This window comes from Schistocerca piceifrons, chromosome 2, assembly GCF_021461385.2.
Source record: "Schistocerca piceifrons isolate TAMUIC-IGC-003096 chromosome 2, iqSchPice1.1, whole genome shotgun sequence".
Taxonomy (NCBI): domain Eukaryota; kingdom Metazoa; phylum Arthropoda; class Insecta; order Orthoptera; family Acrididae; genus Schistocerca; species Schistocerca piceifrons.
This window is the reverse complement of record NC_060139.1, coordinates 264,678,138-264,704,184: the sequence shown is the minus strand read 5'-3', so window position 1 is coordinate 264,704,184 and position 26,047 is coordinate 264,678,138. Positions and strand designations below refer to the sequence as shown.

The 26,047-nt window shown below is 41.2% G+C and overlaps 1 protein-coding gene across 1 annotated transcript in view; it reads left to right on the top strand.

Annotated features, from left to right (window-relative positions):
* Nucleotides 1-26,047, top strand: part of LOC124777422 (fl(2)d-associated complex component) — a 541,124-nt gene that overhangs the window by 143,580 nt on the left and 371,497 nt on the right. The gene's annotated exons all lie outside the window — the stretch shown is intronic.

Below are 26,047 nucleotides of genomic sequence, written 5' to 3'. Positions count from 1 at the left end.
AATAATTTTTGCAGTTGTCGTTCTTTTATTTTTCGACACAATGGCATAATTTTGTGGGTACATTCAGTGGTGTATGTGATTACAAAATGTGTCGCGAATACACTTAATAGCAAAGAAGTAATAAATTAAAACATCATGCCCAGTGCCAAATTTCTACAACCTGAGCAGTGAAAATGTAGTGAATTACATTTTACCTCTCATTACTTTGAGGAGGTGAGTGAGTGAGAAAACCTTTCGAAAAATTTTGAAATTACGCGTAAAGTTCGATAGAAGTAGCGAAGTGTTCTCATTCTCAAGTACTAAAGGAATATAGTCTGGGTTACTTGCGCGCCGTGAGTTATGCTGTCTCAAGACATAAACACAGTTCAACTAAAACAGTTTCTGCGCCAGTCACTTGTGTATTTCACCACTACGCGTTTCGCTGTTCACATCATCATCTTCAGGTGGAGAACTGTCTATTTATAAAGCTGCTGTTGGTGAAGGGTACAGAAGTCTTTTCACAGTCGCAGATCAAAGCAGTGTGGCTTATTTTTGTCTTTTGAAGGACAGTAGAGCTGTAAAAGCTCTGCATATTGTTGCCTGTTGTAAGGTATGCAGACATTTTACAACTCTACCGTCCCTCAAAAGAAGCAAAATAACGTACACTGGCGTTGGTCTGCAATTGGGAAAAGACGTCTGCACTCTTCACCGTCACCAGCCATGTAAATAAACAAATCTCCACCCGAAGATGATGGTGTGAAACATAGAAACCGGTAGAGGCAAAATAAACAAGTAACTGACGCAGAAACTGTTGTATTTGTATTGATCAATAGTCACATTCCCCATGATGCCGTCCCTTATGGATGAAATATTTATAACCACAGTTTCTAACTGTAATACTTGGCTCATTGTTTTAAATATTAAACGTAAGGCTATACCTATTAAAGAGTAGATTGTGAGAACATTTTAAATTTTGAAATTCAGTTATAAGTTGTATGGAAATCTGGAAATCAAATTTTTGTTGCAACTGGAAATCGTTAGGTAGCCAACGCGTAACTGGGCCCGGGTGACCCTTTTACCAATTACAGAATACAGATATGACATCGCAGCAAACGAAGTCCCAGTTGCTAATTCACATACCGGTACTAGTGCTTAAAAAAAAGAAAAAAAAAACGCGAATGGGGAATTGTTAGTAGGACTCGCGGGCTCGCCCACTGAGGGTTTTGTACAAACTTAATTATGTTTATAGACAGTTCATCCATTCCATTAACCAAGAAAGTCGATGATTTTCGTCTGTTATCGATGTCGATACTGGCAAAGTATTGATCCCAGGAACTCCAAGACCTTATCAAAATCTGTACAGTAGTTCCTGAGAGTAGACCAGACATACAAAGAGAAGTATGTAGTGGACTTTAGTTAATATACACAGAAAGACACAATTTAATACAATATATTTAATTATTTACTAAAACATAACCACAACTTCCATTTTACGTTTGCATGCATTAAAATTTTTCTATTACGCTTTTGACGGATGATGAATGCAATGTAAGTACCAATGGCAAAAGATATTTTTATGTGATAATTATAGTTCGACAATTTTCGAATTTTTTCCCTTTACTTGTACTCTGAAACCTGGCTGCTTGCCAAGTTTCATGATTTTAATTCAATAGGCCGTACTCTATAGGTGATGCTCAGTGACGTTGCGAATAGCACAGTATGTGACATAGATGACCATATCTTTTAGCTGCATTAACTTAGAAGCTTAAGGAACTATAGACCTTAGTACGTGACGTAGATTTTTAACTTGATACGTCCACCCATTCCCGAGAAAAAGGGGCCTTAACAGACGAACAGACAGGGAGACAGATGGACAACAAAGTCATCCTATATGGTGTTTCCTTTTACCGGACTGAAATATGGTGTCCTAAAAAATACGTGGAAGTCACTTTAGTACGATGCCATGCACGAAAAAAATCATCAAAATTCACACATACTCCTTTCTGGCGAATTGACGTGGCGGCCTCCGACAAGCAACTGAATTGTGGAAGACGACGCTCTTCTTCCGAATATACACTATGTATTGGTGTGACTGTTTGGGCACCCCTTATTGTAACATGTTCGTATTATTTGGTCTGAATTTGTAATAATCCACGGATAGAGCCTCGTAGAATTTACTGCCTTCCAAAACATCGATCAATTACCTTCAGTAGCCCTACACTACAGAAAATATGTAACACGTCAGTCCAAAATGCATACAGTGCCGACACTGACGGATACAGAGTTCGAATAGAGTTCTTTCCTGCGTCTCCACTGCTTTCGCTTCAGTCTCCCGGTTATCAGGAACTCGAAGCTGGCTGACGGCTCGGAAGTTCTCAAATGAAAGGCCATGCTGTATGGACCGAGAAAGTGGTACAAGGAGGGAGTGATGTCTGTTGAATGGGGTAAAACACCATCGAAATCAGATCAAGGTTTCCTTCACTCGGTTTGCACCATGTGGTTGGCACTGTCATGAAACAGAATGACTTTGTCATGTCTCTAACAATATTGTGGGCGTTTGTATTTGAGTGAGCGATTCAACATGATTAACTGTGCTCCGTAGCGTTCAACATTCAGCGTCCGACCCAGTTGCAACAACTCACGCCACACAATGACCAGGACGCATTTTGTCACTCACCTTAAAATCGTTGCCTTTGAGCCCTCGATAACAATCTTGCACCTGATTTCCGACAGGGCGAGTCCTCCATACGCTCGTACTTCCAAACTATGACTTTCCACAGCAGATTTCTTGAGAGGAGATCAGAACAGTACACTTCCCGCTTCCCGCAAATGCTGTTTTATAGGCACAAACCCGGCCACGTTCAAGGCACTAAACAAGTATATTCTTTTCAGTCCACTCCAAAGTTATGCACATGTCTGAAAGTCTAAAGCTTCTACTGTTAAATAGGTCACCTGTCAATGTCTGCTATGCTCTACTGAAAAACTACTGCCTCCAACAACGAGTATTATTTTAAATTCCGAATACATAACATTAACCTTGTTTTACTTTTATTGATGGTCGTTTTTTAACTCCTTTTCAATTCGCAATCCGTTCTATTAAATTCACGTCCTAATTTCTCTACTGCCTCTTCCCGAATTATGATGATATTAGTAAATGTTGAAATTTTTATTTGTGCCCGCTCAACTTCATTCTCCTTTCTTGGTTTCCTCTAATGCTTGCTGGATGTGCAGACTAAATAAGACAAGAGTTACAGTTCTACACTCCTTTTCAGCAACTGCCAAAATACCATCCCCCCCCCCCTCCCTCTCACGCACTATATGGCGCTCTGTTGAGACTTTCCTATTTCCCTTGCAGAGTAGACATAGCAATACAGCGTCTGCAGACAGAGCTTTGGCAGTGAGGTTGGCAGGAGGCGGGTCCGTGGAGTTTACGAGGCAGGCCGTGCCATGCCTTTCCGCCCTTCGTCTATCTGCCGCTGTTCCCCATGGGGGCCGTAGACAGACGCTCAATCTGCTGCGCGGGTCGGCCTACCCGCCAGGCAGCAGGCATTCCGAGAGGCGTATGTGCGTGCGGCAGTGCAGTAGCCTCGCACACTGTCCGTGTTTACACTCGCCGTGGCGTGATGGGTCAGCCCTGTCCCACGCAGCACGCAATGTGTGCTGATCCAGTTTCTCGGTTGCAGTCGTTTCATGTTATTTGCCAGAGCCAGCCAGCAGCAAGATGGTAGTAGTTTCCTTTTATTTTCATGCAACCAGCAACCACAAAGCCATTTCAAAATGCAGTTACCCGTCCCGACCAGTCAGTGGTCATCGTGTAAATGTCTAAAAGCACCTTTGAATGGCTACTCTGCAAATCACACTGAAGGGTCTGGCAGACGATTCATCGAACCGCCTTCACAATAATACTCTAGTATTCCACTCTCGAAGAGCGCGCGGAAAAAACGGACACTTATATCTTTCCCTACGAGTTCTGATTTCCCTTATTTTATTACGATGATCATTTGTACTTATGTAGGTCGACGTCAACAAAATATTATCGCATTCGGAGGAGAAAGTTGTTGATTGAAATTTGGTGGGAAGATACAGCCACAACGAGAAACGCATTTAGTTTGATGAAGTCCACCCCAAATACTTCATCATATCTGTGACACTCACTCCTCTATTTTTCGATAATACGAAATGTGCTACCCTTCTTTGAACTTTCTCGATGTATTCCGTAATTCTTATCTGGTGTGGATCCCACATTGCACAGTAGTACCCCAAAATAAAACGGACAAGTGTAGTGTAGGCGGTCTCTTTAGTAGATCTATTGCATCTTCTAAGTGTTCTGCCAATAACACTGTAAGGCGTCCGGATTTTGACGGACCTTACACGAACTTTATCCATAACAACAGTACGACACAGCATGAGATCCTCAGAAAATAATAATTACATTATATCAACAAAAGGCAATTGCAGTTAATCTCATGCACCCAAAAACTAACAAAACAATCTCTACCAATATATGGGCAGTGGAATGAAATGAACACGTTACAGAGAAACGCATTTTGGAGACTGACCGAGCAAGTGGCTAATGATTTCATAAAACTCCCATTAGCAAGAGAACGGTGAGCTTCAGCACAGAAAGGGATAAGGCTAGAACAATACATTATTCTTTTTAGAGTAAATAAGGCCGGGACCGAGGGTAAGTGGCTGCACGTCATTAACAGGGTAGGCCGCGACCCAGAAAGAAATATAAAAATGTTTATTCACCTCTAGCGAGGCGGTGATTGGCTGAAGCCATACTTGGCGATGCAGACGCGAAACTTTGTGGAGATCCCCATTATATAAAAGCATTTTGAGACCTAAAATTAAGGCTGACTCTCTCTCTCTCTCTCTCTCTCTCTCACACACACACACACACACACACACACTCGTCTCGCAGAGGGCCGCACAAGTGTGTCGAAATAAGCGAAGGCATTGAGAGTTTGCTTTCTGCGAAGTGAGGATGATACGCTTCACATTTTGTGGCGACAGTTAGAAAAGCGGTAGTTCAATATTCCTGTGGGAATTTTTTGCTGGCAAAGAAACTGTGCACGTCGCTTCAACCCATAACGAGTGTGAAAAAGCCATTACTTCGACTAGGGAAAGATTAACGTTCTACGGAACGCAGAAAAGTTTCGACTGAGTGAATTCAGTCAAGGCCAGAGTAGGGAATTAGCGTTTCAGATCCAGCACGGAGACAACGCCGTTGCAGATGCTGCTTGGTAAAGCACCATTTCGCATTAGGCCACAGTAAATGTTGAGTCTAGATTTTGCACACTCCTACTTGCGTTCGCTTTGACCATTTAATATCAAAAGCTAGAATACTAACCTACCCTCACATTGAGTACAAGAGAGTTTTTTCATTGGTTCAAAAAAGTAAATTTATTCTCCACCAACTCGGTGCACCAACCAGCTACAACAATGTAGATCTGATGAAAATTTATAACATTCATTCTTTACTGTGATAAAAATTTTTCATGTCTAGAGATAACGATTTAAATAATGGTTCAAAAATGGCTTTGAGCACTATGGTCATCAGTCGCCTAGAACTTAGAACTACTTAAACCTATCTAACCTAAAGACATCACACAACACCCAGTCATCACGAGACAGAGAAAATCCCTGACCCCGCCGGGAATCGAACCCGGGAACCCGGGCGTGGGAAGCGAGAACGCTACCGCACGACCATGAGCTGCGGACAAATGATGGTCATTTCAATATGTCCCAGAAGTAAATATTTTGTTATTAATTATCAAAAGTAATTGAACATGATTGTTGTTTATCACTTGACCCCTGAAAGCAACCGCTGATAAATTATATGCAGAATAAAACAGGGAATAGCTGTTTTGTCTTTCTAGGATAGACTTCAAACTTTCACTTTTATTAATTCATGCATTCTAGGTACCTGACAGCAGCATTTCTAATGATTTTTCTTACGATCCACACCTGATATTAGCTGCCTTACAGGGCCCAGGGCATATTTATTTAGAATGTCTGTTTGTCACCCGGGGCTTGAGAAGACAGTTCAGAGGTTCTGTCCATTTGCGCGCTAAGTGGTAAGCTACGTTTGCACACTTTAGAACACTCCATGTGCAGATACAAAGGTCGGACGTACGACAAAACGCAATCTTTGGTTTGCCTTCCTAACAACATTTTCTGTGTGATCTTTCCAATTTAAGGTGTTCATAATTGTAATTCCCAATTCCTAGGTATTTACTTGAATTTACAGGCTTTATATTTAACTGATTTATAGTGTAACTGAAGTTTACTAATTCGTTTATGCAGTCTTATGAATGACCGCACACTTTTCATTATTTAGGGTCAATTGTCTACTATCGCATCATAGAGATACCTTACATAAATCGACTTGCAGTTGGTTTCGATCTTTGGATGACTTTACCAGACGATAAACGATAGCATCATCTGCGAACAATTTAAGATGGCTGGTCAGATTGTCTCCTAAATCATTTATTTGAAAAAGGAACAGCAGAGGGCCCATAACACTTTCTTGAGGAACGCCACAAATCACTTCTGTGTTACTCAGTGACTTACCGTCAATTACTACGAACTGTGACCTCTCTGGCAAGAAATCTCGAATCCAGTTGCGTAACTGATATTCAATAAGCGTGGAATTTAATTACCAGCGGTCTGGCAGGTACTACGTCAAAATCCTTATGGAAACCTAGAAATATGAAATCAATTTGAAATTCCTTGTCGATAGCACTCAACACTTCGTGTGAGTAAAGAGCTTGTGTGTTTTACAAGAACGATGTTTTCACGATATTTGTAGACTCTGTGTCAATTGACTTTTCTCTCCGAAGTAATAGATAATGTTCGAACACAATCTATGTTCCAAAATCCTGCTGCATATCGACGTTAATGATATTGGCCTGTAATGTAATGGGTTGCTCCTACTGTCTTTCTTGAATATTGGTGTGACCTGTGCAACTTTCCAGTCTTTGTGTACGGATCTTTTGTCGAGCGAGCGGTTTTATATGAGTGTTAAGCACTGGGCTATTGGATCAGCATACTCTGAAAGGAACCTAATTGGTATGCCTTCTGGACTGGAAGACTTGCTTTTATTAAGCCATTTAAGTTGCTTCACACCCCGAGGATTTTTACTTCTAAGTTACTCATGTTGGTAGCTGCTCTTGATTCGAATTCTGTAATATTTACTTCGTCTTCCTCGGTGAAGGACTTTTGGAAGGCTGTGTTTAGTATCTCATTTTCAGCAGCACTGTCATTGATAGTACTTCCATTACTACCGCATAGAGAAGGCACTGATTGTGTCTTGCCGCTAGTATACTTTATATACGACCAGAATCTCTTTGGATTTTCTGCCAAGTTTCGAGACAAAGTTTCGTTGTGGAAACTATTATAAGACCTCCTGTCAAAAGGATTATTATAAGCGTTTCGCATTGAAGTCCGCGCTGTATTTCGAGATTCTGTAAAAGATCGCCAATCTTGGGGATTTTGCATTCGTTTGAATTTGGCGTGCTTCTTAATTTTGTTTCTGCAACAGTGTTCTGGTCCACTCACTGCTCCGTCGTTTGTTAATTGATTTGGGATAACAATGCATCACATCTTCACAGTCCATCACCCTTTCCCCTTTCCATCGATACACACAGACATAGTGCGTTGTGTTTCCATATTATCCCTCATCCCTCTATATTTTCTCTGTAGGCACACTGTGTAGGGGGCTTACCTCGATAGACTTCCCAAACGCAGCAACTTAATCATCGTTATTATCTTCGCATTACACTATCGCCATTTCTGTTTTTATATTACGTCAGCAAAGGAAACAATTCTTACTGTATTTGAATCATATTATTCAACCTCGATAAGCATAAATATATTTTTAAAAAGGTTCGTCTCCCAGAGGAGCAATGTGGCTGCTGCCAGACCGTCTCGGCCGAAGAATCGATAAAGAAAAGAAAAATACAGCCGATGCCAGTATTCTCCAACTGAATATTCTAGCAGCTGCCCAGGTATCGTACGTTACAGCGACTGATGGGGACCAGTACAGTTCGCTCATATTTTCTTTATGTTTGCTTGTGATAACAAGCTATCGCCCCCATTCAACTCTAGGTTCTGATACATGGGTGGCACAAAAATATGGAAAGCCCTGCTTGAACATAAATGCAGTCTCTGCCCAAGCCTGCACGTTGCTCTGTTGTATCTGGCCACGAACGACACCCGTACCATGCCCTCAATACGTTGCAAGTATCAGTCACGGTCAGAAGAGCGTTTTTTTGTAGTTGTCAGTGTGTTATGTCAGAGCTAAGTGAATTCCAATGTGGGTAAATTTTTGGTGCTCTTCCATATCCAAGGTAGCCGAAGTATTTCGAAAGCCAACGTCTCGAGGATTTATACCGAATACAGGGAAAGCGGAAGAAACATCATCCGCTAAGTCCCAACGTGGACTAAAGTTTGTGTTGAGTGATCATGATGGACGTTAGTTGAGGAGTATTGTGTCGAAGTTATCCAGACTACATTCATCCGGTACTTAAATAGGTAAACACTTTGCGAACTGCAACAAACTTTACGCATAATTTCAAATCATTTTTAAACTTTTTGTCACTGACACTCCTCCAAAAAATAATTAAAGGTGGAATATTTATCATTTACCACATTTTAGCTGTTCGTGAAGGAAAAAATTTTACGCTGGGATTATATTTTAATTTATTACTTCTTCGCTACCAACCCCATTCGCAACGCATTCTGCAGATGGTATCCACACATACCACTAAATGCGACAAACTTACATCACTGTGAGACACATAGTTAAGGAAACATGATGTCATAAACATTGCGATGCGTGAAAAAACAGCTTTTTCTTGAAAAGGGACGGAAATCACCCATAATATGCTCACCCAGCTGTTAATAATGAAGCTGTTTTATACATAGGAATTCTATTCCTTAAAGAATCGTGGATGCGGTAGAAGGAAGGGGAGGGTTATAGGTACAAGACAAACCAGGGAAAATTCACACGGACTCGTTTCGCCGTAAATAATCCATCACCTTTCAACACTGGAGGGAACAACGACCTTTATCAGCCATTATTAAAGTGTCAGTGGCTCAGAAAGAAATTCCATATGCAGCAACAAAAAAGTTTTGATCAGTTACGCAATAATTTAAAATGTCTAAGAGGTAACGAAATAAGTTTTAAATCTGGTATAAAATCATTTCTCTTGGACAACTCCTATTACATTGACGAATTTCTGCTTAAAAACTGGTTGCTAGTAAAAAAAGAGAAGTTAGTTGAAGTTGCACGGCTAGGAATATTAATAATAATGAGTTCATTAATGTTAACAATAATCATATAAACTTAAGCTGTAATTTGATCCTTTCCACATCATTTCGATAAAAGAACGTTTCAAGTGACCTATAGATCGTGTAACTAAGAAACTGACTTTCTGCGGTGTTGATATCACAATGAAGATCCTTCGATAACGAACTCAATCGTAGAAGATGAAGCTCTGCTGCCAAATGGGATACCAGCTAATATCGTTTTGGACCTCATTGAGCCTCGCTGCCTCGGTTTTCTCTTTTTTTGAGTAATTAGTCTTTGACTACCTTGACACCTCAAGTGCTTGAAACCTCTTCTGTTCCCGTTTCCCCTTAGTCCGTGTATCACTGCCATACAATACTGTGTTCCAAACGTACATTCTCAGAAATTTCTTCCTCAAATTAAGGCATATATTTGATACTGGCAGACATCTCTTGGGCAAGAATGCCCTTTTTTCCAATGCTAGTCTGTTTTTTATGTCCTCCTGGCTTCGTTACGTCTTGGGTTACTTTGCTGCCTAGGTAGCAGAATTCCTTAACTTCATCTACTTCGTGATCCCCAATCCTGATGTTACGTTTCCTCGCCCTTCCCATTTCTACTACTTTTCATTATTTTCATCTTTCTTAGATCATTTCTCAATCCATATTCTCTACTTCTTGGATTGTTCATCCCATTCAAATCTCATCTGTGATACCCTGTCACCTTGAATTTTAATTCTGCTCTTGAATCTTTTATTTCCATCATTGCTTCTTAGATATATAGATTGAACAGTAGAGGTGACAGACTATATACCTGTCTCAGACCCTGTTTAACCCGAGCACTTCGCTTCTAGTCGTCCACTCTTATTGTTCCCTCTTGACTCTTGTACATATTTTATTTTACCCGTCTCTTCCTATCCCTTACCCCAACTTTTCTTAGAATTTCGAACTCTTTGCACCATTTCACACTGTCGAACACTTTTTGGAGATAGAAAATTCCTATGATAGTGTCTTTATTTTTCTTTAGTCTTGCTTTCATTACCAGCCGCACCTCTGGTGCCTTTACGTTTCCTAAAGCTAAACTTATCTTCATCTAAGATATCCTCAATTTTCTTTTCCTTCCTTCTCTATGTTATTCCTGTAAGTAACTTGGTTGCTTGAGCTGAGAAGTTGACTCTGCGCTAATTCTCCCACTTGTCAGTTCTTGCAGTCTTCGAAATTATGTGAATGATGTTTTTTCCGAAAGTCAGATGGTATATCGCCAGAATCATATAATCTACACACTAAGTTGAATTATCATTTCGTTGTCACTTTCCTCAGTGGTTTTAGAAATTCTGAAGGAATGTTTTCTGTCCCTTCTGCCTGGGTAGCAGGACACCAGGGACTAGTCAAAAAATAACGAAACGATGCCCGCAAGGCTCAATCTGTGTACCAATATTTTGAGACACTGAAGCCGAGCCACTCCCAAAGTAATTGGATGCGAATGACAGCGTAAACGGGGTGGTCGCTTATGCAGATGACTCATTAGTTTTTGTATCAGCAAACTCATTAGTACACTTATAAAACAAAACTATACAACTTTCTATTAGTATAAGAAATTTGTGTAGCTAAAAGAAACTCAAAATAGCTGCAAATGAAACAGTGTATCTATTACTGAAACGGACCCCAGTTATTAAAACAGATAATGATAACATAGAGAGGAAACAACTAACACGACATTTATGAATACATATTAAGGAGCGACTTACTTTCAGTGTGCACACGAGACTGGCAATTCACGAAGCGACGAAACCTAAGGCACGAACTTCCAGGATCAAACACCCCACAATACTGACTACCTCTGAAGATGCTACGAACGTATCACAGAGCTCTCTTGGAAGTCATCCTGTGCTTTTGCAGCAAGTGCATGGGCGCGTCGTCTATATCTAGGGATTTATAGAAGAAACACAGTGAGGCGAGGGCAGAGGAGCATACCGCTCAGAATATCGAGTGCTTTGCGCACCACATCAATAGAAGCCGTGAGTGATTCTGGGAACTTGCACCACTGCCTTCACTATCCGCCACAGGGCAGCGGAATACTGCCTAAAGAGGGGCAGACACGACAAGGTTCTAGAAGTAACAAGGGAAAACATCGTAGACATGCGTCAATTAAACAGCTGACGCCTTGACACATGACAATGGGAGTGGGAGACGACGACAAAGGCCGTCGAGTTTTCTTCTTGTTCTCCAAAATACAGGAGCGGCTTAAGCTGAAGCATGCGGATCCAAACTGCGGCGTGGTTCACTTTTTGACCGGCCACGGCTCGTATCCAGCTTATTTGAACCGAGTGGGCCTTAAACAGAGCTCTACGTACACATGCGGCGTATATGGTTCTCCTGAACACGTGGCGTCACATTGAAAAACACCAACGCACACATAAGACTTGCAACAGAACGTAATGAAACCAAAAAAATTTTACGCGATTCAGACAAATAGTGTGCTCTAGATAACATCACTGATAACGTTTCAACAACGCTACGTACGCCTATAGACATGAAAATCAATACTGCTGACACCTAACATACACGCGAAACACACGAGAACAGGATCCAAGGGACGACAAAAACTCAGGCAAAGCCACAGACACAGATATAGGTGCAGACACAGAAAATGACACAAACGCAATAAAAGCATTAGACACCAACTCATAACACAAGGAGTATAACACCTAAAATAAATAACTACAAGAAAAGCAGACGCAGTACGTAACTGGTTCATGTATCTAAACTGCATTTCAGATATGATTACTACATAATTTAAGCGAAAATGACTAATATAAGCAACGACACAATCACTATATTTAAGGAATATGTCATACGGTGTGGAGAGGTTCGAAGTTTAAGTTCTGAGGTTTCCCTCCTGCCTAAGCCACTGGTTGTGCACACAAACATACAAGATAACAGCTCACATACAACATGTAGAACTCTATCTAGTTATACTAACACAAATAGTGCAGTAAGTCGTTGTTGTTGTGGTCTTCAGTCCTGAGACTGGTTTGATGCAGCTCTCCATGCTACTCGATCCTGTGCAAGCTTCTTCACCTCCCAGTACCTACTGCAGCCTACATCCTTCTGAATCTGCTTAGTGTATTCATCTCTTGGTCTCCCTCTACGATTTTTGCCCTCCAATACTAAATTGGTGATCCCTCGATGTTTCAGAACATGTCCTACCAACTGATCCCTTCTTCTAGTCAAGTTGTGCTACAAGCTCCTCTTCTGCCCAATTCTATCCAATACCTCCTCATTAGTTATGTGATCTACCCATCTAATCTTCAGCATTCTTCTGTAGCACCACATTTCGGAAGCTTCTATTCTCCTTTTGTCTAAACTATTTATCGTCCACGTTTCAGTTCCATACATGGCTACACTCCATACAAATACTTTCAGAAACGACTTCCTGCCACTTAAATCTATACTCGATGTTAACAAATTTTTCTTCTTCAGAACCACTTTCCTTGCCATTGCCAGTCTACATTTTATATCCTCTCTACTTCGACCATCATCAGTTATTTTGCTCCCCAAATAGCAAACCTCCTTTACTACTTTAAGTGTCCCATTTCCTAATCTAATTCCCTCAGCATCACCTGACTTAATTCGACTACATTCCATTATCCTAGTTTTGCTTTTGTTGATGTTCATCTTATAGCCTCCTTTCAAGACACTGTCCATTACGTTCAACTGCTCTTCCAAGTTCTTTGCTGTTTCTGACAGAATTACAATGCCATCGGTGAACCTCAAGGTTTTTATTTCTTCTCCATGGATTTTAATACCTACTCCGAACTTTTCTTTTGTTTCCTTTATTGCTTGCTCAATATACAGATTGAATAACATCGGGGATAGGCTACAACCCTGTCTCACTCCCTTCCCAACCACTGCTTCCCTTTCATACCCCTCGACTCTAATAACTGCCGTCTGCTTTCTGTACAAATTGTAAATAGCCTTTCGCTCCCTTTATTTTACCCCTGCCACCTTCAGAATTTGAAAGAGAGTATTCCAATCAACATTGTCAAAAGCTTTCTCTAAGTCTACAAATGCTAGAAACGTAGGTTTGCCTTTCCTTAATCTTTCTTCTAAGATGAGGTGCAGTACGTATGCCACACAAAATCATTTAAAAGTTTCTCAAACAGTAGAAACACACACAGAGTCCCTTTGATGTATTTCATTTAGTAATGAAATAAAACATAATTTTGTACGCTACTTCAGGTGAGACAGACTCGATGTTTCCGCCGAGACTCTACCGCATCGAATAGCGACACGAAACGTAATTTATCTGTTTCTGATCGTCCCTTTTCTATTTTCCTATTACTTTCGTCTAAATTATTAACATATATCATTTAACACTTCGTTTCCTAGAGTTAATTTATTTTTCTTTGTATCTCATTGTCATTACGCCTGTTCTAATGCCCAAAACAAATTTTTGATCATAAGGTGAAAAAATGTACTATTACATATAAAACTTCGTCCCAAATTGATTACTGCAGTTATTTCACGCAGTATTGTTTGGCTGTTAGCACTGACAACAGTACGGAAACGCCGCTGCTTTCGGTCATTACGTGAAGCCCAGCGGCCACTGTGTTGTACGTGGTGAGAGGTAATGCCTGAAATTTGGTATTCTCTGTGCTCTCTTGACACCGTGGTTGTCGGACTATTGAATTCCATAACGATTTGCGAAACGGAATGTTCCATGCATCTAGCTCCAACTACCATTCCGCATTCAGAGTCTGTTAATTCCCGTCGAGCGGCCATAATCACGTTGGAAATCTTCTCAGATAAATCAGCTGAGTACAAATGACAGCTTTGCCAAGGCACTGCTCTTTTATACCATGTGTACGAGATACTACCGCCATCTGTATATGTGCATACTGTGCGTTAATGTATGCGTTGGCGAAATAAAGGAGTTTTTGAAATTTCACCAGTAGCCCGTTTTCGTTGTTAAATTTTTCATTCACTTCACGGTCTCCGTTTTTCGAATAATAGCCTCTAAGGCTCCCACGACGTACTAGTACTTCAAGCGTTTGACTATGTCCACGTTTCGCATAGCAATGTTACAGTGGTCTTGTGAACAAAAGTAAATGCATACAAGGGAAAGTAGGCTCTGCCATACACGTGACTCTGTGAACGCAAACGAGTGGAGACAGTATGTGTACCAAGTCTTTATGTAACAGACTGAAGCGTTGAGTGAAAATTTATATCAAGGCCGAGAATCGAACCTAGTACTCCTGTTCCTAAGGTAGGTGCGTTAGCCACTTAGCCACCTTGGCACAGCAGTTCACACAACTGCACGGATTACCTGGCTCGCCTCCCTTCTCGATCCAAATTCTCACTGCCGCCCCATTCTGCAGAGGGTCTCCATGTTCTGGAATAGCACCTCACCACTCGCCGCTTCAGTCTATATACGTAAAATCGTATCTGTATGACACCAGTGAAGTCTCTGAAATTGTGTCATTTCATTTGCACGTGTATCAAGTCGACAGCGGCTGGTTTAGAGGTTTCGGAGCTGGTGCGAACGGCTCGACGGCACCCGTCCCTGGGGAGAGCTCGTGGGTTCCCGTGGGACAATGGCCGACACCCTGTCCCGTGTAGGCCCGCGGTGCCCGCGCCCGGTATCGATCACGGGGCCGCCGCTCCCGCGACCACCGCAGCACGCCGTACGTGCCGAACATACTCACACTTGTCGGAAACCCTGTCGGTTGTGACGTCACGGTCTCACGCCTGTAAGTCGTACATATCCGTTCCCGCTGTAGGCAGCTGCTCTGTGGTATTATCAAAATTTGCAAAATATACTCTTACATACAGATATTACCATTTACCAAGCAATAAATTTCAGTATTTACAGATGACGTGACACTTCTGGTAGAGAGCGAAGTAGGTTGTTAAAGAAATATCGATAAGAATGAGTAACACGACTAGAAAAAAGAGACAAAGGAAATGCAGTAACATTAGAATTAACATTCATTCGGCAAATACACTACAGATGGACCTCAAGGTGTGTCAAGACAACGAAGTTGGAAGTGAATCGCTCACATTCTTTCGAAAAGAATCGTTCCACCATTCGCTTGGTTGGTTTAGGGCAGTGGTTTCGGACCACGTCTCCCTTGACCTGTACATAAACATCCGTGGCTAGTCTTGCACATGACATCCGACTCGAAATGTGACGTAAATAAAAATAAGTCTCCAATAAAATTAAAAACATTAGTTTCTTCTTTATTAACTGTTGTTGTATCTCATCTTCCACAACTTTTAATGTTAGTACAAAGAAATCAATTAGAGGGACGAGTTTTCTTCTTCATTATCAGTTCTTCAAATCTCGGCACAAGATATTTCTTGCTGATGATTGGCAGTGCCTAAAAATCTACCTCAAATAAGTAGAATTTAGCAAAAGAAATCAAAATGCATAGGGACTTTTTACCTACTTACGGATACTTCTGCTTCATCAAGCTCCAAAATTCAAACAGTGACAAGAAAACGAAATTCGGAAAATCTATTAATACACTTTCAGACAGCCTCAAAGGAAAACACTCCTTTAGAACTACTATCACTGCATGAAATTGAACAATACATTGGCCAGCTGAAAAACAACAGAGCGGCAGGCGAAGACGGCATATTAGCTGAGGTGTCAAATTTGGAAGGGAAGCAATTACCGAGGCGTATCTCCACTTCCAGTCACCTACAAAATTATATCAAAGCGCTACCGAATATAGATCAAGCAGGACACACAATTAGCAAGTAACTAGCAGGATTCAGAAAAAAATAGGTCGTGACCAGAGAAAATTTTTAACCTGAAAACCATCCTCATGATCAGTCGTTATATTTAATGATTTCAAAAAAGCATACAATTCTGTAGACAGACAGACAGTATTCCTGGTCTGGAAGAAGCAGGTATCGACTGGAAGAAAAGCACCAGACAATTAGTCGAACGGACACTCACAGACACATCAAAAATTAAATTTCTAAGAGAAGTTTCTGAACCCTTCTCAATTAACACAGGTTTTCGGTAGGGCGATGGGCTCTCACCGATTCTCTTCAGTCTGGCTTTAGACAAGGTCATAAGTGAGTGGGATAAAGAACTGCAAGAGAAAAAAGTCGAAGGAATCAGTCTAGGACAAAAAAGAGGAAGATTTGAGGTGAAATATCTCGCTTTTGCTGACGACATTACAAAAATTTCTAAGGACAAAACAGATGCAAAGAAAGTTATAGAAACACTTTACAAAACTGCAGCTAAAACCGGATTACTAATATCATATGAAAAAAATGGAATACATTCAACATAAACAGAACAGAGAAAAATATATGTAAACGCAACACGGAAACATCAAAAGAGATGACAAGTTTAAGTATCTGCGAGAATGGATTCAATCAATTGGGTTAGATAACGCCATAAGTAAAGAAAGATTGAAGAAAATGAAATTGGCATACAAATCCATCCTAAACCTATAGAATAAAAGATCGGTATCATACTAGCCAAAAATGAAACACTACGCAACAGTAATTAAACCGGAAGCTCTAAACGGATCCGGATGCCTAAGGCTGAATAAAAGGGGTGAACAAGAAGAACTGAAAAAGAAAGAGAGAAAATACGGAGAAAAATTTTAGAACCACGAAAGAACAAAGATAACAACTGGACGAAGAGGAGAAATGGTGTAGAAATCTATGTAGAAACATAGAAACAATCACAAACACAATAAGAAAGAGGAGATTAAAATTTTACGGTCATATGTACAGAATGAATGACAATGGGCTAACAAAGACGATTTTTAACTTCATTTCCAAATTAAAAAACACCACGGGGTGGCTCGAAGAGACAAGAAAACACCGTACGCAACAGTGAAAGTTTCAGGCTACTGATCAATACTGCTAAATTTCCTGTCCCAACAACGAAACTCGCAACCAAGGAGGGTGGTGTCAAATGAACAGAGGTAGGCCAATAGACAACGCATGAAGAAGTTCTGGGAAGATAAAAAGAAAAAGATTGTACCTTTGTCTTAGATTCTAAGCGGTCTATAACTGGCCAAATTCTGTAACTAAAAAAAAAAGAAAAGAAAAACGAGTATCAAGAACCGACTTAAGTGATAACCCTAGGAACATTCTACAACCCCCAACGTATCACTCACACAGGTATCGTGACGACAACATTAGATTAATTACAGCTCACGCAGAGGCATCGAACAAGTATTCCTCTAGCACTGCATACGTGAATCGAACGGGAAGAAACCCCAATAACTGATACAATATGACGTACCCTCTGCCATGCTGTTAACAGTGCCTTGCAGAGTATAGATGTTGACGTAGATGTAGATGAAGTAATTTGGAGAGACTATGCAATACCAAGACCTAGAAAAAGCGTTCGACAATGTAAAATGGTGCAAATGTTCCAAATTCTGAGAAAAATAGGAGTAAGCTGTAGGGAGAGGCGGATAATATACAGTATGTACAAGAACCAAGAAGGAATAATAAGAGTGGGCGACCAAGAGCGAAGTGCTCGAATTAAACATGGTGTAAGACAGCGATGTAGTCTTTCGTTCCTATTGTTCAATCTGTACATCCAAGAAGCATTGGTGGAAATAAAAGAGCGGTTCAGGAGAGAAAATTCAAGGTGAAAGGGTATCAATGATGCGATTCGCTGATAACATTGCTACCCTGAATGAAGGTGAAGAAGTATTATATGATTTGCTGAATGGAATGGACAGTGTAATGAATACACAATACGGATTGGGAGAAAATCAAAGAAAGACGAAAGCAATGAGAAGCAGCAGAAACGAGAACAGAGAGAAACTTTACATCAGGATTGATGGTCACGAAGTAGATGAAGTTAAGGATCTTTGCTACCTAGGCAGCAAAATAACCATTGACGGTCGGAGGAAGGTGGACATCAAAAGCAGACTAGCACTGGCAAAAATGGCATTCCTGGTGAAAAAAAGTCTATCAGTGTCAAACATACGTCTTAATTTGAGGAACAAATTTCTGAGAATGTATGTTTGGAGCACAGTGTTGTGTGGTAGTGAAACATGGACTGAAAGAAATATGTGGAAAACACTGACAAGGAGAAGGGACAGGATGATAAGACAGCTATTAAGGCAACAGGGACTGATCCACGGTACTAGAGAGAGCTTTAGAGGGTAGAAACTACAGAGGAAGACAGATTTTGGAATACGTCCAGCGGATGGCCGCATCAAACCAGTCAGAAAACTGATGACACAAAAAAAAAAAAAAAAATAAAATAAAAAATACGGAAATTCCTAAATCAGGACGGCCGGATGGAGATAGGAATCTCCTTATTCCCGAATAAAACGCCACTCAGATTAAAATTGTGTGCCGGAGTGAGACTCGAACTCGGGACCCTGCAAGTGCTCTACCAACTGAGCTTCCCAAACACGACTCGCGACCCGTCCTCAGAGCTTCAATTCTGCCAGTACCTCGTCTCCTACCTTCCAAACTTTACAGAAGTTCTCCTGCGAACCATGCAGAACTAGCACTTTTGAAAGAAAGGATATTGCGGAGACATGGCTTAGTCACAGCCTGGGGGATGTTTCCAGAATGAGATTTTAACTCTGCAGCGGGGTGTGCGCTGATATGAAAGTCTCGGTCCGGCACACAGTTTTAATCTGCCAGGAAGTTTCATATCAGCGCACACTCCGCTGAAGAGTGAAAATCTCATTCTGAAAACGCCACTCAGTTTAAAAACAGCGTACCGTCACTCGGTTTATTACTGGTGAACAATATTCTACTGCTCAGAATGAAGTTATTTCGTAATGTAAAAAGCTAGTGTTTCATGTTCATTCATTTACCGACGCCAGTCACTGCAAACACTACACGCATTTACATGCAACACACACAAACTAGACTGGCAGTAATGCCTAATTTGGTGAGCTTCAGACAAATGTTCGAAGTTCAGTAGCAACTTCCTCTTGTATCGTGAATAGCAGGAAGGTAACTGTTACGATGTCCCAATTTTTGACGTAAGGCGACGATTAAAAGCAAACAGTGTGAGTATGGATCCAGCGGTGAGGTTGATGTCGCCGCCTACGTGGTGGCTGACGCAAAGGATTTCACAGCAGGGCTGGCAGCGAGATAAGTCCTTAAGGCTGGCGAGCTGCATCAGCGCGTAGGCGGGTAACTGGCGGGTAACGCGGTTACCTGCGGCGGCGCTGATGGCCGCCGAGATCCAATTACCCCGCCCTCCGCTGCCTCCAGCGTTGTGTGTGGGTAAGGCCGGCAGTCCGAGCCGAGACTACCATTCTGACCAACGCCGTATTCATTAACTAGGAATATTGCACTGTACATATACCACGAGCCGATAACGAAGAATGCTGAAGGAAGAGTTAGACATTTCTCTTCTTGATGTTTATTCCAATAGCCTACTTACTAGCTTTTTTTGTCCGCGGCTTCTTCCATGTACCTGCATTTCACCTACATTTCACACAGTCATAAATGTAATTCACACATTATATTTAATATATTTCACAAATATTTGTACTCCTATTTACTCTGCGTCTTACAGTGAATTTCGACATACAGTTTCATCTGAGTCCTGACGAAAAGGTCTGTTTCACGCCATGTGACTCCAGAGACGACGTTAAATGTATCTGTAGTTTTCAGAATTTTTTTCACATAGAGGTAAAAAAAAAGGAAGGGAGATGGCACTACAGACTTACGCTGTGCGTTGTTTTGAAACCAGAGTGGGCGTGGCCTGCCGCCATTCTGAATTACCAAAACATTAGTAGGCTACTATTTACGATTACTTCTTGTTCATTATTACTGTCTTGTGAGCGCGAGAAATGTTTTGCTTGATAAAAATTACAGAGCTCACATAGTGTCAGGTAGGGAATTTCGAATGTTTTTCTTTTCTTAAACGGGTATTTGCTCCAGTAACACGATATATTTGGCATCGTTAATGTAACTTATTTTTTACTGACCTATTTCGAATAACCAAGAAGGAAGGAAGTTATGTGCAAAGCACGCTTCCATAATTCTTTTAATTCCACTTTTACTGTACTTGTATCGATAGCAAATTCAGCTGGAACTCCGAACTAAAGCGTGTTTGCTTATTGGTTCTGCTTTTGATTGGTTACAATTTCACCTTTCAGCTCGTACACACAACATACTTAATGTTCACGTTTGCAAACAACGTTCTTTGTCAGCCCATAAACGTAAGCAATGAGGAAAGAAGCCAGGCATGCTATGATAGCTTGTGCATGTCAACAAAGTGGAGAATTACTGAAATGTCAGAGAAACAGAATTGCATAGAGGTATTTCTCCTTGCAGTGTAGACTTTTTGTTTTGTTAGATTGTCAGTGCATTAGCCTCACTGTAGTTTACACATCTTCCCACTTTGAAATCTTACCTACTATGCGTCGTTCAGTATGTGGCCAATAATAGCAAATTTGCAGGGTAAAAAAAGATATAATTTTTTAAACATTTTCCAGCGTTGAGGAATACTATAAATGTGATTAAGGAAATGGTATCAAACGCATAAGACCTCATGAAATGGATATTTTGCTTTAATATGTTTGTAAGTAATTGTTTTAGTAATTATTGCCTAACTTGAGAAAGATGTAGGCCTACCTTTCCAACAGCAGCCAGTTTGCTTATTTTCTCGGAATATTTCTCGCCAGTATATCAGTTAGTTTTTCAGGAATAACCAAACGTAGCACAATTGGGATGTACGTCTGAACATTTGCTTGATTTTACTTTTGAATTTCATTTTTAGTTTTTCAAACTATGTAAGCCTATGTAAGTCTGCAGGCTTTCGTGGCCGTTGTCACTAAAGTGAAAATCTTCTGGGTTTTTCTAAAATAATCGACGTTTCGAACCCTCCGCTGGGATTTTCTTCAGGTTGTTTCAGTGTCATGCGTTTCTTCGATCTGATGAACTTTTATAAGATGACATCCTCACTGAACGGATTTCATTTTTATCTTATCACACGTTGACAGATATCGGAGCTTTCATTTATGTATACCACAGATAGTCCGCAGCTCGTGGTCTTGCGGTAGCGTTCTTCCTTCCTGCGCACAGGGTCCCGGGTTCTATTCCCGGCTGGGTTAGGGATTTTCCCTGCCTCGAGATGACTGGTTGTTGTTGTGTCGTCTTCATCATCATTCGTCCCCATTACTGTCGGAGGAGGGCAACTGCAAACCACCTCCACTAGGACCTCGCCCAGTCGGCGGTGCGGGTCTCCCGCATCGTCCCCTACGCTCCTCGGAGTATGGAATCTCATCATACCACAGATAGAAGAATATGCGTAGCACACAATCGACAAAGGAAATGCGTATTTTAATAGAGAAAACGTAGGGATTCTATGCCCATCCCTTTTCGTGAACAAACAGTATGGTTTGCGAACCAAATAAAGCCGACAACTGCTGTTGGAGAACACTGAGAACGCAATATCACGATAGCCAGCTCGTGGCGTGTGTCGACTTCTACGTCAGCTACCTCGTCCATTGTGCCGTCGTCTTAAGTCACACCAAGTACGGTAACTCCAGGCTGGCGACCAGGGGCGCTTCTTGAGCTCCAGAATGAGCGTCACTTGCCGCAAGACCGAGAGTGGCGCTAGAAGCGACTATTAAGTGAAACAAGAATAGTATTCAGTTTGACCAGTGGTTCCCAACCTGGGGTAATATGTAATTCGCTGAGGTGTCGAAACAGTAGGGTTCAGTCGCGTTTCTGTCACGAGAGACATAATTCAGATGCTCTATGGAACAACTAACTAACGAACTAACTTTAAAGCGTCATTACTGTAATCACTGTTTCATTAGACCCTGATACAGATTACATAAGCTTCCTGTAAGGATATTTCTTTCAAATACTAACGTTGAAGTTTGACACAATGTGGTGGTTACAGCTCGTGAAATGAATGTATGAACATCATGCATAATCCATCCACTACACACACTCATTGTGCCGTGCATCTTTGGAAGTAAAACTGAGACATATACATCACGGTGTAGGTAGTTCCCACAAGATCAATAAATGCATAATTATTCACTTTGAAACAATTAAGCGCTAATTGATAACACAACAGTAACTATGTAATGGCTACTACAATGCTGTGAGGCGCACCCTGATTTAATGGCAGTGGTCAGACACAAAGCACTGGCAAGCTGAGGTCTTCTAACTACTGTCAGCTCAAATGTACGGAGTCCAGCGGTGAAGTGATTCAGAAAAAATGGTTCAAATGGCTCTGAGCACTATGGGACTTAACATCTTAGGTCATCAGTTCCCTAGAACTTAGAACTACTTAAACCTAACTAACCTAAGGGCATCACACACACCCATGCCCGAGGCAGGATTCGAACCTGCGACCGTAGCAGTCACGCGGTTGCGGACTGCAGCGCCTAGAACCGCACGACCACCGCGGCCGGCTGATTCAGAAACAGTAGGCCTAAGTGTACTGTACACATCTCGAAGAAAGTTTTTCGTAGTTTTGTTAGACGCGAATGTTGGTGTTGGGGTAGAAGAATGGGTACTCAGGAGCAACGGTCTCAGAGATATTGGGACCAACAGAGTTAGGCGAACAGTTGTAAATGCAACACCGGCTTTTAAGTACTTACCTTCGCCACCTTGACTAACTTGAAATATTGTAAATAAAAGCGTATAAATTTTACCCATGCAACTGTTTATCTCTGAGCTCGTAATACAACGGTTTACCTCGTTTCCATCCCCTAAAATTACGGACAGAACAATTTAGAAATAAGGAACAAGTTCCCAGAAGACTTCGTGTTGAGCACAGAATTGTGTGGAACTGCAATGTTGACCACCGGAAATCCAGAGATGAAACTGGAAACACTGGAAATGTGGTGTCTGTGGTGTCGTGTGATGAGCGAGGTGCCAAAACAAGGTTGGTAGCTTGCAATTCAAGGACAGGAAAAGACAGTCGGTGCAAGCCGCATCGAGGAATGAGCGACACCTGTGCAGCAAGGCCCACAAACGTTTCGCTACACCCGCTTGTGTACTGACGGTGGAGCAGTGGACCGCGCAGTCCAGTCTGCGCTAATCTAGTGAGACGGCAGCATTGTCTTCTAGTAGGCCAGCTGTGTGGCTAGTGTAGTAGGAAGAACAGCAAGTGAAGTGGTGTCAGTTGTAGTCAGAGAGAGAGACTCGCATTTTACCTGTATCAACAGACAGTTGTAAATACTCCTGACATTCCTATGAAAGCTGAAACACTCCTCATTAGATGAAATACTGCGTTCTGTAGTCTATTTTTCACCGTAAGCCAAGAAGAAACTTTCCCGACTAAATTCCGCTGATTGTTAATAATCGAATAGCAAAACAAAAAAATACTCTCCCTTTAAACAAAGAATATTTAAAGGCAATCAATGTAAAAGTAAAAGATGATATTCACGAAAATAACCAAGAGAACAAGTATAAACACCAGAATTAACTTCAATTCTGATGTGACTGCGACCTAATCTATAAGTGACAATCGTTTATAGCTGCTTCGGGGGCTGTTTCTAATGAGAATGGGGCTGTGGTTCAAATGGTTCTGAGCACTATGGGACTTAACATCTGAGGTCATAAGTCCCCTAGAACTTAGAACTACTTAGACCTAACCAACCTAAGGACATCGCACACATCCATGCCAGAGGCAGGATTCGAACCTGCGACCGTAGTAGTCGCGTGGTTCCGGACTGAAGCGCCTAGAACCGCTCGGCCACCACGGCCGCCGAAAATGGGGCTGCTCAAGAATGTTAAACACTGCTTTTGCAATAACCAATGCCAATATATTTTACACTATTTGAACAATATATCATATTCTGTTTAGACACAATTACTACTTTTGTGCACAACTTCTAATTACGATTAATCTCAACACAGGTATTATTGTATATTGTCACACGCTATAACGACATAAGTATACATGTTGTAGGGCCATCTCTGTTTGTATATACTTTTTGTGAAAGCCAAGATCGCTTGATTTGGTTCAAATGGCTCTGAGCTCTATGGGACTTAACTTCTGAGGTCATCAGTCCCCTAGAACTTAGAGCTACTTAAACCTAACTAACCTAAGGACATCACACACATCCATGCCCGAGGCAGGATTCGAACGTGCGACCGTAGCGGCCGCGCGGTTCCAGACTGTAGCGGCTAGAACCGCTCGGCCATCTCGGCCGGCTATGGCTTGATTTTAAGACCTTTATTCCAATTACTAGTTTCAACAGAATCGTGCCGTCATTTTCAGGTTGGCACTTCACTGTACGAAAAGACAATATGTAATCGGTAATCTGCACAAGATACAACCATTTTTTGGGATGATCCAAATTTATCTTCACATACACGTGTAGTCGACATTTTGAGTAAGTGTAAATTCATTAAAAAAGCTCCTCATGGTTTGTCATTTTAAAACAGAATACTCCCAGACGGGTTGTCAAATGAATGAAAGGTAAATGTACAACATCCACAGTACCAGTAGAGTTAAAACTATACCCCATGCTTATGACCTCACGCGAGCTAAATCGAGGTGCCACAGAGTCCTTGCGACTTGCCGCACGGACGTCTGGTGGCCCAACAGTATTAACCATCGATATATTGAAAGTTTTTGAAATTAGTATTATGAAATCTTTTTACACGTTTTAAAAAGCACATTATATACTCCAGGAAGCACAAAGATAAATATTTACACCTGATTCATATACAAAGATATGGGGCATTTCACTTATATAATTACATGTATGGAAAAACGTAATGGTAACAACCAACTGTAATCCTCATAGACTGTTATAATGACATACCATGTCGAGTTCTTTCTTTTAAAATGTATTTACGTTTTGTTGTCAAAATGTCGACGACACATATATGTGAACGTATAAGCAAGGGTGCGTAAAAGTTTTTGTAAAATTTAGGTCATCCTAGAAAATGGCTGTATCTTGTGCAGATTACCGATTATCTGTTTTTTTTTCTCATGCAGAGTAATGCCAATCTGAAGATGACAGCACGATTTTGTCGAAACTGGTAATAAGAGTAAAGATCTTAAGGGAAGGTTTACTATCTCCGGCCCGAAAAAAGCATGTACTTTGAGAATTTTTTCTCGGAATGTGTTATGGATATCAATGTCAAATTTGGTTAGAACGTTTATTGATATTTCCTCTACAAATCTGAATTTTTTTCGACCGGAAATGTTGAAGAGCAAAGGCGGAAGTGCCGTCGGAACGAAACAAAATTTCGATGTAGACCTCCACGCGCCGTATGTCACAGGTCAGCTGGCTCGTCTGAAATCAAAATTGAGTTGACGTTAGAGAAGTATATAAGATTCTTTAGGAGTTGTACCTCGCTTAAGTTATTTGGACCATAGCAAACGAAATGGCGGCCATTTGAAAAAAAATAGGATTTTTTTTTCATCGATGTTTCGACTTCGTCGGCCAGGTAAAAATATTTACAGTTGATGGATAGTAATAAAAACGGTACAAGTCCTAGACAATTTAGTTATCTTCGTCGTAAACAGAGAATCATGCCAATCGGTTCAGTAGATTTGAAGTTACCACATCGCGCGTTAAAAAAAAGTCATTTCGAGAAAAACGCGTTTGAAGCGTTGACTACATATAAATGCAGTATTATGCAACTTACGTTCAATCTGCTATTCCGGGTCAATAAATTAGTCCTTCCTCTTCCTCATAGAGGGCGTTCTGCTCCATCTGGGCCATCCTGTGCTGCTCCAGAGCCGCTCGTACGGGAGGTGACAAGCGGTTTTCGGCCGCTTGAATCCGGTGGTCGTCCGAATGCTTGCGAGCTGCGTCGAATAGAGTCC